Source organism: Festucalex cinctus, chromosome 2 (genome assembly GCF_051991245.1).
Source record: "Festucalex cinctus isolate MCC-2025b chromosome 2, RoL_Fcin_1.0, whole genome shotgun sequence".
NCBI classification, from domain to species: domain Eukaryota; kingdom Metazoa; phylum Chordata; class Actinopteri; order Syngnathiformes; family Syngnathidae; genus Festucalex; species Festucalex cinctus.
The window spans coordinates 19,379,081-19,396,897 of NC_135412.1; positions in this window are offsets into that span (position 1 = coordinate 19,379,081).

A 17,817-nucleotide genomic window follows, 5' to 3' on the forward strand; every position below is an offset into this window, starting at 1 on the left:
CACCTTCTCCCACTTGTGTCTTGCCCAGCTGTGTCTCGTTGTTTTCAATTAGTGTGTGTGTATTTAGTCTCTTGTCTCCCCTCTGTCTGCGTCGATTCATTGTTATTTCCTCCTGACCTGCTGCCACATTTTTGCCCCATAGTTCCTCCCAAGCTGACTGGTTAGCACGTCCGCCTCCCAGTACTGAGGACTCGGGTTCGAGTCCAGGCTCCGGCCTTCCTGGGTGGAGTTTGCATGTTCTCCCCGTGCCTGCGTGGGTCTCCTCCGGGTACTCCAGTCTCCTCCCACATTCCAAAGACATGCATGGCAGGTTAATTGGGCGCTCCGAACTGTCCCTAGGTGTGCTTGTGAGTGTGGATGGTTGTCTGTGTCTGTGTGCCCTGCGATTGGCTGGCAACCAGTCCAGGGTGTCCCCCACCTACTGCCCAAAGCCAGCTGAGATAGGCGCCAGCACCCCCTGTGACCCTTGTGAGGAATGAACGGTCAAGAAAATGGATTGATGGATAGTTCCTCCCAAGTTTGCCTTATTTGCCTTCCTGGAGTTTGTTGTTTCTGAACAGTACCTCGTTTGTCTCCTTGTTTTTGTTCTATCAAATCCCTCTTTGACGTCACCTCTGCCTCCTTTCCCTGCTTTGTCGCATTTGGGTCCTCCATCACATCCACGTACCACCACCTGTGACAAAAATTGGCATTTTAGTTTAGTTTTAATATTTTTAATCAATGCAAACACACATCAAAATGTGCCTGGGGTCTTATTACAAAAAACACAAGTTATCTCAAGTACCACATGTTGCCTGATAAAATGTCAAATGTTTTATTTGTCCAAGATGTAAACCTGAGCAATGAATTTGACTTTATTGCACCACAGTCAAGGTCTATAAAAAGTACGATATCCTATGGTGTTCTTCATATTTGAATGTGCAACAGAGCACAGTAGGAAGTCTGACAAGTGTTGCGGCCCATCTGGTGTAAAGGTTTGATTCCCAGATTGCGTATGTTGACGTATTGCATCTTCCAACGCATCTGGTCGTTTTGCTTCTGAATTGGCACGCTTCGAGTGTTATACGATAAGACTACTTCTCGAATGCTTCCTATTTATAGATAAAACTGTGGCTTTTACATAACTTACAGTGTATATAGTACACTGTAGATAGCAGTTTATCATATTGGAGGTCTACGGTTGTCATTGAATCGCCTTCTCATATTATTACATATACAGTATGCAACAGACTGATGGATAACGAGTTTTGAAATCAAAGGTCAAGTTTAATGTCGCGATAAGCTTGCAAATTCTTTTTTTCTGTCCCTCATAGCTGTGTGTCTACACCCTGAAGGAGCCGAATTTAAAAGAGGTTTTTGCGCTTTAGGGAGGTCTGATTGTTTTCGCGCAGGGAAATTTGGGAGAGCCCCTTGAACGACTCAAGGTCAAGGTGACAAACCCAATTTCACCTCTTGATGAATTGGATGTAGCAACACACAACCTGGAATATACTAATAGATTCACTTCCAGCCAAGGGTTCTTTGTGTGTGTGTCACGTGTGTCCAACTGAATCCTTCAGAATATTTCTTATGATGGATAGCAAGGTCAAATGACATTGACTAGAGAGAAAGCTAAGTCTGGGTGATCCCGCCTCACACAAAAAATAAACAACCTAATTTGTCTGGGGATTTAATCTAATCTAATCTAATATGCCATGCAGGATCTTTATTTCTCATATTGTGATGTTGGCAGTTTTAACTTTTTCTTTTTGCTATTTTTTCCCCACATTTCTTTTTACATAACGTTACTCAAGCATTGTTCTGCATCAATCCAATGCTTTTAGTTTAGAGAGTCCACGTGGATTATTTATAAACCACAAGCTCCCCAATCACCTTTATTTTTACTGCATTACGTTAGGTGTGATGATGAGGAGGCTTTAGTGTGATGGGACTTTCTCAAGCAGGAAAGAGAAGCCGTGATCTTCCCATCAGTCTAATGAGGAGGAATAGCATTCTGTCAAGCTTGGCAGCTTCCTTTCACAAACAAAAACAGCACATTTATGAATAACAATTGCACCGCACTGAATAGGAAGCAGCAGAAATGAACTGCAAGCATCACAGAGGAACGTTGAGCCCATGTATTGTTATCGTTTCAATGCAACGTGAGAAAAGCGGCATTGTTGTTCCGGAATCTTTGCGCTTCAATGTCCCCCTCTGCTATAACACTGATAAAGGTGCTTACCTGCTTATGCACCTCAGGATTACTGGAGGATAAATGAATTATGGACAGTGTTTGTTAAGAATGCACGTCATAGAGGTAAATAAATCCCAGGTGCGTAAACAGCAATTTGTGTATAGTGTATTTCAGTGGCAAGCGGTGACTTTTTCGAGTGGACATGTTGAAGTGTCACATATGTGAAAAACTTTGGGGTATTTTTATTATTAATTTCAATATTAAATATTTTATATCGCTGTGTAGGTATAAGATTAAAGCGGAACTATTCAGGACTGACGCATGTTGATACGCACACAGTGTAATGTAACCAGCTCCGTGGTGCGTCAAATGACAAAATCATAATTTGCCAATTCATTGGAATTTACAGTATTCGGAACTGGCTCGTGCCCATGATGTGGGCTCAACCCGGGAGAAGGAAAAAATGACATCGCAGAAGAGCCGCAAGAGGTTTCAACCAACAATAAAGTTTGCTCACCTGTAACTGCAACTAGCCACTGATGTTTCTTGTACGTCCTTTCTTGAAAGTGAGGAAAGAAATTCTTCCCCGTTTTCGTGATGATTACTCCAGTAGGACGACCACTTGAAATTATATTTTCACTGGAGCAGAGGTAGAACCAACGCTCATGTACGTACACTTATATGTATACTTTGGGGTTTAAGACTCATTACTCCGTTCTTAGTGAACCAAGTCTGCTAGAACTACAACACCGCAAAATATTATATTGCGCCTTACGTTATATTTTATTTTGTATAGATACAATGCATACTAGTCTGCTTATGACACCAGGAGTTATTGTATATCCCTGAGATAGAAGCACACTGATTACCGTCATGCATGGCTTTGTTGCGGTGCATTGATGGGTAAAAATAGGGGAACAAAAAGAAAGAGTTTGACCTCTGAGCTACGATGCAGCAGGGGCTTTAACCTACCAAATCACAAGCGAATGCGCCAGCCACCATCCTGGAAATGGCCTATTTCACAGGTAATCTCAGCGAAATGACTATTCTTGGGTTAGGCATCTCGCCGCTATGCGCAACTGTCATGACATTTACACACATTTGTAAGCGTGAGTATGTGTGTGTTCCGGAACGGGCATTCACCAGCTCACATTCTGATTGAAATCTTCAAGTCAGTCTTGACTTTTTTGACCCTTTGTGTCTCTGTGCCTCAGTACTATGGTATTAAGCGTCCTGTTCAGGCAGTCAGCAGTGATATAAAAAACGTTACAAAAATTATTACAAACACTGGGATGAGAGCATAAATTATGTTTTGCCAAGTCACTTCACACTCACAGCATATGTTGATGGCCTAAAATCAGTGATTCTTAACCTGGGTTCGATCGAATCCCAGGGGTTCGGTAACTCAGTCTCAGGGGGTTTGGTGGAGTCGACTTGTGGCTGTTGTGATGGTACATCTTGTGATTTCTTTATTACTGTAATGCCTTGGCTGAAAAAAAAATGGTCAGATAAAAAATGCCCAATATAAATTCACATGTATAACGGAACGTTTGGTGTTCCACAGGGTTCACTTGTGGGGCCTCTGCAGTTTTCATTCTATCTGCTGCCTCTGGGTTCCACCTTAAGAAAACAGCTCTGGTTGTTTTAAAGTAATTTCTAAATATAGAGTTGAGTTGAGTGATGGGAGTAAACATCCAAAGTTGAGCAATTCTATTCCAGCACAACTTGCTATCTAGCAAAACTAAAAGAACACTCAAGTGGTTAAAAATGGTGAAAATACTGTTCCTACCTGTTCGTTTTGTTGAGTATTGAGTAGTAAACCCTATACCTACGTATGTCTTGATTTTGAAAAAGAAAAACAACAACAACATTTTTATTAAGGGTTTGTGAATGTGCATAGGAAACTAGTGGGGTTCAGTAATTCAAACAAGGCTAATTAAGAACCACTGGACTAAAATTAATTTCATCAGCTACTTATTTATTTATTTATTTATTTATTTATTTATTTATTTATTGCATGATTGTGTACTTGAAATTTTCCTCTTGTAAGTTAAATAATTTCTAAATGACACAATTGTCGTGATCAGGGCTTTGTTAACTTGTTGTATTACTTTTTTTTTTTACTTTGGATTTTGTGTTTTTGGTGTTTTTTTTTGTGAATAAATTTTTTTATTTTTTTGAATATCCCTGTATTTGGGTCTACCTTTTGCTTCGACACCATCAGCGTGATGAAAAAAATTTTGATTAAAAAAAGTTACATGTTTTTTCTCTAACTCATATATTTACTGTTGTTCATGTTAAGCGATCAAAATAAGTTATTTTATAAATTATACCGTTTACTGTATATATTTTTAATTAACTGGCTGATTAATCAGTGATCGGAATTTTTTTCCTGCCTAATCTCATAATGGGCATCGGCCTCCAAATCAGCAGGGCCCTCCAATTAAAATAATGAAAGCTAAAATTAAATAAAAAGACAACGGTAAATGAATGAAATGGCAAATTAGTAACTGTCAGAAAACCTCGCGTGCCAAAGTAATTGACGGCGCATAACACAACACCGACAACTGGCAAAGACTCAACAGAGCAGGCAACCATGTGTGTGTGTGTGTGTGTGTGTGTGGAGGGGGGGGGGGGTGTTCGTGTGTGTGTGTGTGCTCAATAATGTTGACAATTTTATAGCTGTGGCTAGCCATGGCATCAGTCTTAAATAGCATATGTCCTAATGATCATATGGCCCTCTTTCAGAAATGTTAATTTTTAATGTAAATTAAATTGATCTGTCACGTCTCCTTGCAAATTGTCTGTATTATTCATAAGCCAAGTCATACTGTTTCTCAACTATGTCCCATTCTGTTGTAAAACAGTTACAAAAAACTGTATTGTATAGGTTCTGAGTAATTAGGTTATCTAGTTTCTTAAAAACACTTATGACCATTCTTAGAAGCTCGATATTATTACATAACATGGAATATTCACAACTTCCTTGTCACTACTTGCACAATTTTTTGCTGTTCTCATCGTCTCAAAGATAACACTGCATGTGCAACCTTGTGTATGCACACCCATAAACACACGCAGGCTCTCGGGGCAACGACGGAAAATGCAAGCCTTCATCTCCACATCAAAGCCTTGCTCACTCGTTCGTATGCAAAATAGCACTCTCCACTTAATTTGGCGCTTAGTAATTGATCGTGTTATCAGTTTTGAAGCAGATGAAAAATATCATCACCAAAGGCACTCATTTGGTTGTACAAATCTGTTCTTTGGGTTTTTTACTGATGTACGACGTTTTCCATCACAGGGACAGCATATTTGAAAAGCAGCTTTCAGGAGGAGATCATAACCTCCCACTTTCATGAAAATACACTTCAAAAGGCTGATGTTTTAACATTCCAGGAGACTTTTTTTTTTTTTTAGCTTTTAAAGTCACCCCACCCTCAATCGCCCCCCCTCCTCCCAAAGCCTAATCGATGCTTACCAATAAGGTTGCCTGGCAACAGTTGCCAAGTAACCAGCAGCCATCTACTACGGAGCGTCTCACTAATTCTGTCTGTGCTAAATTTAGACACGTCTTTGTTTCATCCCCTTCACTGGATTGACAAGTTGGCTACGGAGGGGGGAGTCCTGCTTGCACACACATCCTTGTTATTTTTTTTCTCTCACGCTCCTCACTGTCCATCCATTTCTATGCGTTAAGCCACATTAAATTAATGCCAAGATGGGGCATTCCTGTCAAGTGTTGACCACGTGTACAAACAATCAGCTGGCTACTAAAAATGGAAGCTGTTACCTTAATCTGTTAACAATACCATTTTAAGGAAGTGAGTGAGAAATAAAGTGCTAAAACAGTGAGTGCAAAATGATCCCCATTTGATTAAATATAAATGATTTAGTGACTGGATGGTTTTTAATTAAAGGTAATCTCTCTGTCTGTCTGTCTGTCTCTCTCTCTCTCTCTCTCTCTCTCTCTCTATATATATATATATATATATATATATATATATACATATATTAGGGGTGTTAAAAAAATCGATTCGGCAATATATCGCGATATTACATCATGCAATTCTCGAATCAATTCAATAGGCGGCCGAATCGATTTTTAAACGTCCATTTTTGATGGAAAAATATTCAAGAAAATGTCTTACTTCGGATTAGGGTTCACACCTTAATCATGGAAACATGTTATATTAATTAATGAAACATTAAGCACAAACATATTTTATTTCAAAGCCGTTCAAATATGAAACAGATTACAACCTGTTAAATACAGTGGCTCACAGTTATGACTGAAGTTTCAGATATATAAATAATACATTTTCGTACAAATCTTAACAGTGTACATGTACAAGTTTACTGAATAGTATTTTCTAAATTTGAGTAAAAAAAAAAAAAAAAAAAAATCACAACAATCGACTTATAAATTCGTATAGGGATTAATCGGTATTGAATCGAATCGGAACCTATGAATCGTGATACGAATCGAATCGCCAGGTACAAGGCAATTCACACCCCTAATATATATATATATATATATATATATATATATATATATATATATATATATATATATATATACACATAAATCATTGAATAAAATGCCTCTATGTGTTGTCATGTTGTCTTATTAAGATGTAGTTGCCTTCATATTTGAGCACATCCATCAGCGTGTTTGTTATTTGGACGGTGAAAGATAAAGCTTTACATTATTTACAACACCATCACAACAATCTAACAGATAACGTTCTTTTTTTCCCTTCCAACAGCTGTGAACGCGCACAATAAAAACAAGTGCACACAGAGTGACATGTCCAAACGTGACTGGGGTTCTATCGCTTGATGCTTTTCATGAATCTCGAGAACTAACTGCAATTTTCCAAAGAAGCATGGAATCCAAATTTTAAAGTTGTGAGAAAAAGATGGAATAGATTTTAAAAACATTACCGGCTAAAAATGTCCAAAAAGTGATCAGAGAATGTCCCAAAAGGAAGAGGAAAAGCAGAAATTGACCATAAAATGCCCATGAAATTTCCAAAAATGTGAGAGAATTGAATAAGAAGGCAGAAAAATTTTTCTAAGAGTAACCGACAATGTCCAAAAAGAGAAAGAAAGAAAGAAAGAAAGAAAATTACCATAAAATATTTTTGGAATTGCCAAAAAAAGTAAAAAAATAAATAAATAAAATAAAAAAGTATTTTTTTTAAAAGGCAGAAAAGAAAATATTCAAAAAGTAACAATAAAATGTCAAAACAAAAGAAGGAATCCCAAAAATTACGATAAAATGTACACAAAATTGCCAAAAATGTCAGAAATTTAAAGTGGAAGGAAAAAATGTCAGAAATTTAACTGGAAGGCAGTAAAGTCTTAACAAAGTATGAAAATTTGCATGCACAAAAAAAAATATATCCAAAAACTAAAGATGAAAGGTAGAAGAAAATGAATGTCAAAGTATTAGATGCTGCACATTTGTTGTGTTGTTTGTGGTCCAGCTCTAATTAACTCTCATTACATTAGACTAACACTATCACACAATCTTCAAATGTTTTGCGGCTCCAGACACATTTTTAGTTATTTATTTGGTCTGAAATGGCTCTTTTGACAGGAAAGGTTGCTGACCCCTGTTTTATATGATGACAACACAAAAGCTGGGACGCTATAGTGACTCCTAATTGAGCTAAATGACAAGGTCGTCAAAGCATGGTAGTCTAAAGGAAGCAAGCAAGTCCTGAGAAGTGGTTCACCTTCAGCAGTGTGTGTGTGTTCCTCCGGCGAGGTGACAGTTTTATCTGCCGTCTCTTGTCTGTGCCGGGAGGAAATGAATGGCCTGCTGAGGACAACACCTGCCATGTTCTCATTTGTTAGATAATGCGGACTTTGATTTACTTGCAGAGATGGTGGTTGACTTAACAATGACATGATGGGATTCTATCGACGTCACAGCCGTGAATGTCTCGCATAGAAACGTTGGTGATGCTATATACTGAAGATTAAAGTAAATGATGCTTCTAGCTGTCCTAACTTGTCATTTTCAGCAGTGGAAGCTGTGCCATCATAATGAGCTGTGGTTCGTAGACTGCACATTGTGATGAAAATGTCATAAGTTAATTGTGTGTCACAGTTGCTATGCTACTAACCCTAAGCCTGTTTTGCTTCACAGCAATGAGCGAGCCGAGTGGCTGAAACGCACGTGATGCAAATCAGCTGTCAGAGCTCAACGTCATTTGAACTGGAATTTGTGTATCAACAATGAGACACATGGCATTGTTGCACTTGTTAACATAACATAGCATGTGATTATATACTGCATAAATATGCACCCGATATAAGCAAAATAATCAGATGTTTTTTATAAATGCAGTGAGGTGAAGACATGCCATCATTTTGACATCTTTGGAATCTGTCCATGACATCACATTTCATATTCTCATGTTTCAAAGCAGTTAAGTTTTGGGCCTGAGAAAAGTGCAATCACCAACAGGAAGCACATTTTGGAATGATTTCAAATCCACAAAGTGATGACACCGTGCGTTCTGTTTGAAGGTACAGTCAGTGATCCCGAGCACCTTCCAGTGGTGAACTAATAATTTATTCATTTTAAAAACATAGATAGATAGATAGATAGATAGATAGATAGATAGATAGATAGATAGATAGATAGATAGATAGATAGATAGATAGATAGATAGATAGATAGATAGATAGATAGATAATTATATTTACATGGCTGTAGTCATCATCTTAACTAGAGGCTGCTGCCATGTGTCGCTGCCATCTTGCTGCTTGTCATTATGAAAAGATGAATGTACAGATGACAACATTGCTGAAAAAAAATCCCTACTCTCACTGACGTATAATGACTGAAAACATTTCAGCGCTTGTGCCATCTGCAACTGATTTTAGTTCTGATCTTATCTGACAGCATATTATTCATACACTTCTTCACATATATCTAACTTGTGAATGATCTCTTTTTTTTGTATTTTTTCTCTGTTGGCCAGAGTAAACATACAGTTGGCGCAAAAAGCATTATCGAGCTCATTATCTTGAGCGCAACACACACAATAACAGCCATGTGTTCTGCCAAACTATAGTTTGTTTCTCTTGTTTATCCGTCTCTTCGAAGCAGCCCCTTCAACTATAAAGAAGCATTTCCTCAGAAATACTATGTGGAGCTTTCGATAAGCTGTCACTGAGCTCATGCCGAACATTTCAATTTACTTCAAAGAGTAAATTTGGCATTTGTACAAACACGATCACTAAAATAGTAAGACAGAAGTTATTAGAAGCGCAGTTTTTTTGTGTTTACTGTATACTGTACATTTTAACCCTGTGTTAAAAAAAAAAAAATGTTTATTGGCTGTCAATTTGTATTTATTGTACCACAATGGCTTGAATAGGCACACACATGGACAATTACCGTATATTTCAGACCATAAGTCGCTGCGGGAGTCTCAGTTTTTAGGAACATTTATTTTATCAGACCAAGAACAGTCAAGCTCAAATCGACGCCCAAAATACCATTCCCTAATTTTGGTTGTGTTACATTGGAAATACGCTCCAAGTGTGCACTGCTTCACTCCAATTATTCGGAAACTTGTAGCATTGTTCTCATGTGCCGTTTGGTTATTCACAAAGCCCCAAAATAGGAGCACCGGAGTCCAGTGCCTCAAGCAGTATAACGAAATGAAACAGTTCAAGCATGAGTTTGTGATTGTTTTATAAACGTAGGCTGCATTCAGAAAATGATGAAAGGGAAGCTCGCTCTGCCACTCAGAACACAAACGTTTTAAGGATATAGCAAGTGTTTGGGCGTCCGATTGAATTTTCAAAAGCAACCTGCGTTGACGGCAGAAAACGAGTTCAGTTGCATTTCAGTCTTCTGCTTTTTATTATGGAAAAGCTTTTCTTTCTACTGTAGTTTAAAATGGCTTAAATTAACAAGAATCTCATGTCACATTGTGGCACATATAATCCTGGTCGGTTTTTCGAGGATGGATATACCCGGATTGGTTTTTCCCAGTTCCGACCTGAAAGCTTTAGAGGCGAAAGTAAACAATCAAAATGGCGGATAGTGGTCAATTGTTTTTTATTTTTGTTCTTAAAAATCATTTTGACCTCCAGCAAACGTACCTTCTCACAATTTTGCTCTATTTATTGTTTTTATCTTATTTCATAAGCATGCAATACAGTTCAGTATAGTTCATCGTATAATTTCATGCAGGGAGATAGCTTCATACTGTCACATACGTTGCGTTACGTGAAGTTATGTCGACTATTTATGAATGAAGAAAACTATCTAGTTTTATACTCGAGTAAATTGTGTTTTACCATTCACGGTCTGCATTTCCAAAGGGAAAACCATTGTAGAGTGACGTCACTTGTAGTCCATCGGTGAAGTCGGGGTCCTACTCTTTTTTCCGACTTCGTAAGTGGAATTTCTGAGTTCAAGGGGGCATTCCGCACACACTTCCTGGTTTGAACTCGGAAAAGTCCGACTTCCGACCATCCTCGAATGCAGCATAACATAACCCATGAGGACTACTCCTTTGTTTTATAGCCCTTCTTCTTCCATTTCTTCTTCTACTTCCTTTTGGCTGTTGGCTTATATTTTTGTCGCATCACCGCCGCCTTCTTTCACATGCGGTAATGCATGACTTCTTTTACTGTCTTGGCTTTTGACAAATACTTTTGGTTGCATTACTGCCAGATTCCTTTCACATGCCACAATGCACAGGAAGTCAACACAATTAGGCAATGGGGATTTGAATTACTAGTTTGAACTCTAATTTACAAGTAGAACAGTGTCTGAAAAAATACAGTACTTGAATTCAGTAGAATTTGGACAAACTACAATGTCCGTCAATTTGAAAGCAATTTGCAGCAGTGACACCAACCATCCTCTGGACGCCCTAAGACTGTATCAAAAGAAATGTTCACGAAATTGTACCTTGTTGTAGAGCTGCAGTCTCCACTGGGAAGGTCTACTGTTAGCCTAGCATCCAACGAGCGGATTTTTTGGGTGGGCGTGGCCAAGGCTCGCCCGACTTCCGTGTGTTTTTGACTACGAAATGAAATGGGCGTGGCCAAGTCTCATCTTTTCCGTGTGCTCCTGTTTCCAAACAGAGTCTTCAAGTCTGCACCTGAAGGAATATTGGCAATGCTTTTGCATGCTGTACTTTCAATAGTTGGTACCGATCCCGGGGTAAGGGAAAGATGTTCTGCTAATCCACGTTTGTATTGTCCCAAATTCCTGAAACAGTGTCAGTAAAATGTTTGCCACAAACTGTCAGGGCTGTTAACGCTCCTCACGATGCACATTTTCCGGGTACAGCTACTGGGATTGACACCCCCATACCGGTCGAACCATAAGGCCTTCTGGGAAAATGAACACATCCCCGGAACCGAGTCGACCTCGGCTTTCCATCGGCGTTGCTGCCGGCCCTCCACAACCTTCCGGGCCGGAGATACGGGGCCACGAAATCGGCCACCCCACTCGCGGGAACTAACACGTTTTGGTAGTTGCTTGGGCATATTTAATGCAGAAATACAGTCCAACCACAAGCCTTTCTGTGGCAGAAGTAACATGTTTTTGTTGTCCTCTGTACAATCTGGTTCAGAGCAATTCCTATGGGGTTGTTTTGCTGCCATGCTGTCCTCTTGCCACTGCTGCTATTTGTTCGTGTGTTGGAAATCTCCAGTCGGGAGGGGTTGAAAATTGTGAGGGTGGAGCTCGCGCTGAGCTAGTGACGTATAAAACCGAAAAAGGTGGGGTTAGTGACGTGTAAAACCAACCTGCTGAAACAGCCCATTTGAGAGTGTTATTTGATCTACTTTGATACAAACTGCCATAGAAAAGGGAAACATGGATCGTTTATCTTACAACTTGGGGACTTTGTTAGGCTGTAGTAAGGCATATTTATGACCAAAACCCCCTACAAGTGAACATTTCCTATGAGAGGACCTTTATTATGTAATCCTTTACCAGACAATCCAATCCACGGAGATAATACATTGGATCGGGAATTAATGTAATTCCCCCACTGACCCCATTTGAACTCAAACAGCATTTTTCCAAAGTGTTTTTTTTTTTTTTTTGCTGTTATTTTAAGATCTCACTCTTCTGCCGTTGCTTCCTCAATGAGACGATGAGGAGGCTGACGTCGGGAAATCAGGATCAGTGTAAAACACGTAGCTGATTGCTTTTCTTTAAATCAGTCTGAATGACTTCAACCTACTATTTTCTTCCGTTGTAATTTCCCTTGAGTTCTACATTTGACTCAAAGATTGCACGCTTGCGTGTTTCTTCAAGTAAGCATCCATTCATCGCATGAAAGCACAGCCGTGGGTGCTATAAAGAAAACGCCTCAAGCGCCAAGGCCGTGGTTTTGCGCGACACCTAATCTGAGTTCCATTTTGATCCAAGGGCAATGCTTCATTTTGGAGTTTTAAGGCAAAAGCTGGAGAATTAGCGTTGGGGTAGTACCAATGTGACTGCTTCACACAGCCTAATGGTAGGGAGGGGGAAATGAGCAGGCTGGCGGAAAGGTCTCCTTGGTGGTGGGTTGAGAGCCCCTTACAAAGGCTCAGTTCTCCACATGGCATCGCAAGCTCCTGGCCTTTTATCCCAGCATGAGCGTCCCTTTTGTGGGCTACATTTTCCAGCATACAGATAAAAGCTTTCCCCAGTCTCCTTTGACAAAATTGATTTGGTCATGGAGTGATGAGAGTGGCAGTGAATGGCAATCTATATTCTGAAATCTGCAATGATGCCATCTTTCTCTTTCGGTCTTTCTTTCATGCTGCTAAAAGGAAAAACATTCAATGGAAATGGAATTCCAGAAAACCTTGGACAACACTTGTGATGCCTCGAGTTCTCATTTACTGTCCTTTTAATGGCTGTGAGGAGATGAAGAAGAAGAAAAATACAATCCTCTGAAGAGACATAGTCCTTGAGTTTGTTTTTTAAAATGTTTTCTAAAGCTAATCATGAGCACAAAGAGATCTCTTTTGGATTTGAGGACTATAATCAGAATAACAAAGCTGAGGGTCACTCTGATTATAAATGTGTGTGTCTGTGTCAGGGTAATTATATTTGTGATTTTTTTCATTATTGTTAGCTTTTATTTCAAATTGAGTTTTGCTTTTTACATTTATTTTTAATTAGATTTTAGAGTGAGTTTGTTAGTTTTTTTTATTAGTTTTCCTTGTTTACTTTTCATTTTAATTTAGTTTTGATTAGGTTCGTTACTATTATTACTGTTATGTATGTCTAATGTTGATGCAGGAGCCAGATGATCCCAGCTTCCACAAGTGTTACTTGGGCCAACACAACTGTGTTTTTGCTACGATGTTTCAGGTGTACTATATTTTCCCTGCTGAATTCTTTATAATGATTCTAATCACCAGACAGCCTTGTTCAACATTTAACAGGACATTTATCACAAGACAATGTGAAATATATCCAATATATAATAATGACAATTTAATATAGTCCAATTATGACATTGTTCAACTTTTTCTCCCAGTATGAAGATCCGTGACAAGAAGAGAGCAGAAATTACCCCCCGTGTTGCAATACTAACTTGTGTAATTAAATCTAAACTATCAGTCATCCTATACCCGAGAAGAACATTTTTGAATGTTTTGTGTTATTCATGCATGCATCTGTGTGAATGTAGGCTCTGTTTGTCCAACAGGAGGTGTGCCTCGTAATTAGTAATCCTTTCACATCAGTTACACACAGGGTTCTGTGTGCCCGCAGTGACAGTACTCAGGTGATGAGTAAAAAGATCAGGAAAAAAGTGCAAAGCAGAACATGGCTGGACTGCATAAAGCTGGTGACTTACGTGAGCTGCTTTGGAAATGCATTGTTGTACCTAATTTGGTGCATGTTTCAAGTTTTTGTCACTGTGTGTGACACAGCAGCTGTGGTGTGGGTGTGCATAACCAGTGAAAATGCCAAAGAAGGATTTGCCAATTGCATGAATAAGAGTGTGAGAAGGCGACGGCATGTAGTAGTCATTTGTTAAAGTGGAAGTAAAAAAAAAATATATATATATATATATATATATATATATATATATATATATATATATATATATATATATATATATATATATATATATATATATATATATATATATATATATATATATATATATATATTGAAGGTGGCACGGTGGCTGACTGGTTAGCAAAATCCAGCAGTTTTTATCAGAAGGCGGCCATTGCCACTTGCTGTCGAGTGAAAATGACATCACATCAGGTAAAAAAAAACAATAACCGCTCAGCTTCAGAAAACAGGTGAGCTGTGATTGGTCATTGACTGAGGCCTGCGTAACTGCGATGTTATCATCAGTCGACTGCAAATGGCAAAATAGCCCTCCACGGATATCGATAAAAACGGCTGGATTTTGCTGCATAACTCATATTCCACAAATGTAATGTTCATCAGAATGTCATGTGTGACTAGTAAGATTACATATAACATATTGTCAAGAAATGTTTGAGGTTGACTTCCCTTCAAAGATGATCGAAGATAATATCAGCGAGGCAACTACATCCTGCCGTGATAACCTCCAGAGCAATGGAGCAAAGGCTGCGCTAAAAATGCTGTATCGCCATATCCAATTGTAATCTTAAAGTGGGATGAGAGGGGTTTATAGGGTTATTACTCAATTTAATAAAGTAGATAAATCAGTTTTATAAAATGAACAATGGACACGCATGGTGGAGTAGCTCGATGGAATAAGAGGAAATGCAAGTGAATGTAGTTGGAAGGAGAAAAGACGACATGCTCGTTTGTACTGTGAAATTGAAGCTGATGGCTTGTAAGAAATCCGAGACGCCACAAACAACCAGAGACAAATTCCTTGTGTTTTTAACATCCTTGGCCAGTGAAGATGAGTGTGATTCTGATGTTGATCCATTTTATATTCCTCAACTCACATGCAGGCTTTCTATAGAATCTGACAGCGGCGTCACGAATGAACCCCTAACCTCGCCCACAGGCGACAAAGGGAGGAGAGATGCTCATAAAAAATTTCCACAGAAGTGTACATTGATTGACTGCAAGCTCGAGTGCTGGGTTGGTGGTGTGGTCCGACATTTATGATGGCTTACATCTCACACTGGGATAAAACTGTCAAGTTAGTTGTTTTGCAACTTGTAAAGCACACTGGGCCCGCAGTGTTGCTTTGTCACATACTTTGTGTTCTTATTTTGTACTGTCCCCTTGACTTTCAGGAAACACATACACGGGACGCGACCTGCTTGAGAGGAGAGTTGTAAGTTAGTTTGACTAGAGGGTTGTGATTTTTATGACATGTTGACCAATGATGCTGGTGAGTGTATGGAGGACCAAAACTGCCAAAATTCTAAATAAATAAATGACTAAATAAATAAATATATGACTAAAAGTGAAAATAAAAATGAATATAAAAATATATATAATTCGAAAATTATATCTTTAAAAAAAAATAAAAAAAATAAAAATATATATATATGTATATATATATATATATATATATATATATATATATATATATATATATATATATATATATATATATATATATATATATATGAATGAATGGAAATAAATCCGTTTTTATTTTCACTTTTAGTCATGTATTTATTTAGTCATTTGTTTATCTATTTATGCAGTCATTTATTCATTTATTTATTTATTTAGTCTTTTATTTATTTTGAATTTTGGCAGTTTGGGGCCGTACTGCCAAGTCGAAATGTTATTCAAATGAGGGGGCGGTCCTAAACGTGTCTTGGGTTGGACTCCGCCGTTGCAAACTGCCTGTCATTGGTCGAGTGAGCATCTCGGCGAACAAGGACGTTTTGCCGGCTATCAATGGAGAGCTCCAGCAATGGATGACTTCACTGTCTGCTCTCACTTGCTGTCTAACAACTCAAGTCGCAAGTTGAGGTGACAGTGGGCACGATCGTCATCCATTGCTGGAGCTGGAGGTCTCCATTGCAAGCCAGCGAGACTTCCTTGTTCGCCGAGCTGCTCACTCGACCAATGACAGGCAGTTTGCAACGGCGGAGTCCAACCCAAGACACATTTATAGTACCGCCCCCTCATTTGAATAACATTTCGACTTGGCTGTGGCCCAAAGCTGCCAAAATTCATAGTAAATAAATGACTACATAAATAAATGACTACATAAATAAATTCATATTTATTTTTCGATATAATTTTCGAATTATATTTTTTATATTCATTTTTATTTTCACTCTTAGTCATTTATTTATTTATTCATTTATTTATTTCGAATTTTGGCAGTTTTGGTCATTCATATGAGCGTGCGTGACTGTGTGTGTGTGTGTGTGTGTGTGTTGGCGCCCATTAATCCCTGCCCTTTAGTGCTCAGCCAGTCAGGCGGTGACATGGTGAACCCGGGCGCCTAACCAAAACAACAGCAAAACCCTTTTAAAATATCCAAGGATGGATTAAGAGATTAAGAATTCCAAGAAGCTTGAACACATTATAAAACGGTCTCTTTATTGAGGAGCAATGTTTATATGACCCTAAAAAGCCTTGGTTGTATACAGCGCCAACTGTAGCCAAAACACATATGCTGTGTTTGTTCGTCAGCCTGTGCAGCTGTTTAAATCCGATGTGAACAGGCAGACATATTGCGTGTGCTATTTTAAGATAAGCAAGAAGCTTGATACACATGTTGATCCATGTTCGCTGATTTGTTGCCTTGCTGGGGGTTTAGCCTGATGTCAGGTTTGAGAATATCACGTGAAAGCCTCATGTTTCTGCTACCTTTTTATTTATCCCTCCCGTTATGTTGCGAGTCAAAATGACCCACTTTCAAGTTAAATTGTCAAATTGACCTTTTTTGAGAGTGAAAAAGTATAATACCCTATATTACAATAATATATCATATAAATTTTGATGCTGTGAAGCCTTTCATCGGCAGACAATTACAATTGTTCACGTTGACATTTACAATTAAAAATCAAAATGCTTATCAGAATGTTTCTGGAACATTCAACATAGCCTGGGTCAAATAGGCCCATTTTAAAGTTGAAAAAACAAATAAGTAGTTTGCTATGAAACGTTGGCTTTTTAGAAAAAAAATATATATATTAATTAATTAATTTGTTTATTTATTTATTTAGTTTTATTAAAATGATGTTTATCGGAATGCTTTTGGACCATTAAACATAGTGACCCATTTTAAAGTTAAACAACTACAAATTAGTAATTTATCGTAATAAAACTTTTCAGCAACAAACAATTAAAATGGTTGATTTTGCCATATATGCTTTGAAATCTGTTAAATTAATCATTTGTTGTAATTCATTACCACGGCAATTTTGGAATATTAAACATAACTCGGGTCAAACTGACCAATTTTAAAGTTAAAGAATTACAAATAGCATTTCGTGATCAGACGTGTTAAAAAGTATTACATTGAAATGATAGCAATGAAAGTTGTTAATAAAGTTTATTGGGTGCATTTTTATCAATAATAGCCTGGGCGAAACTTGACACAGGAATATTATTGCTGTTCCTGACAAACCAACCTAACTGGAGGGTTATATGATGAATTCATAGCAAGCATTATCTCCACAGGCCTCCTACATTAAGATAAAATTAAAAATGACCATGC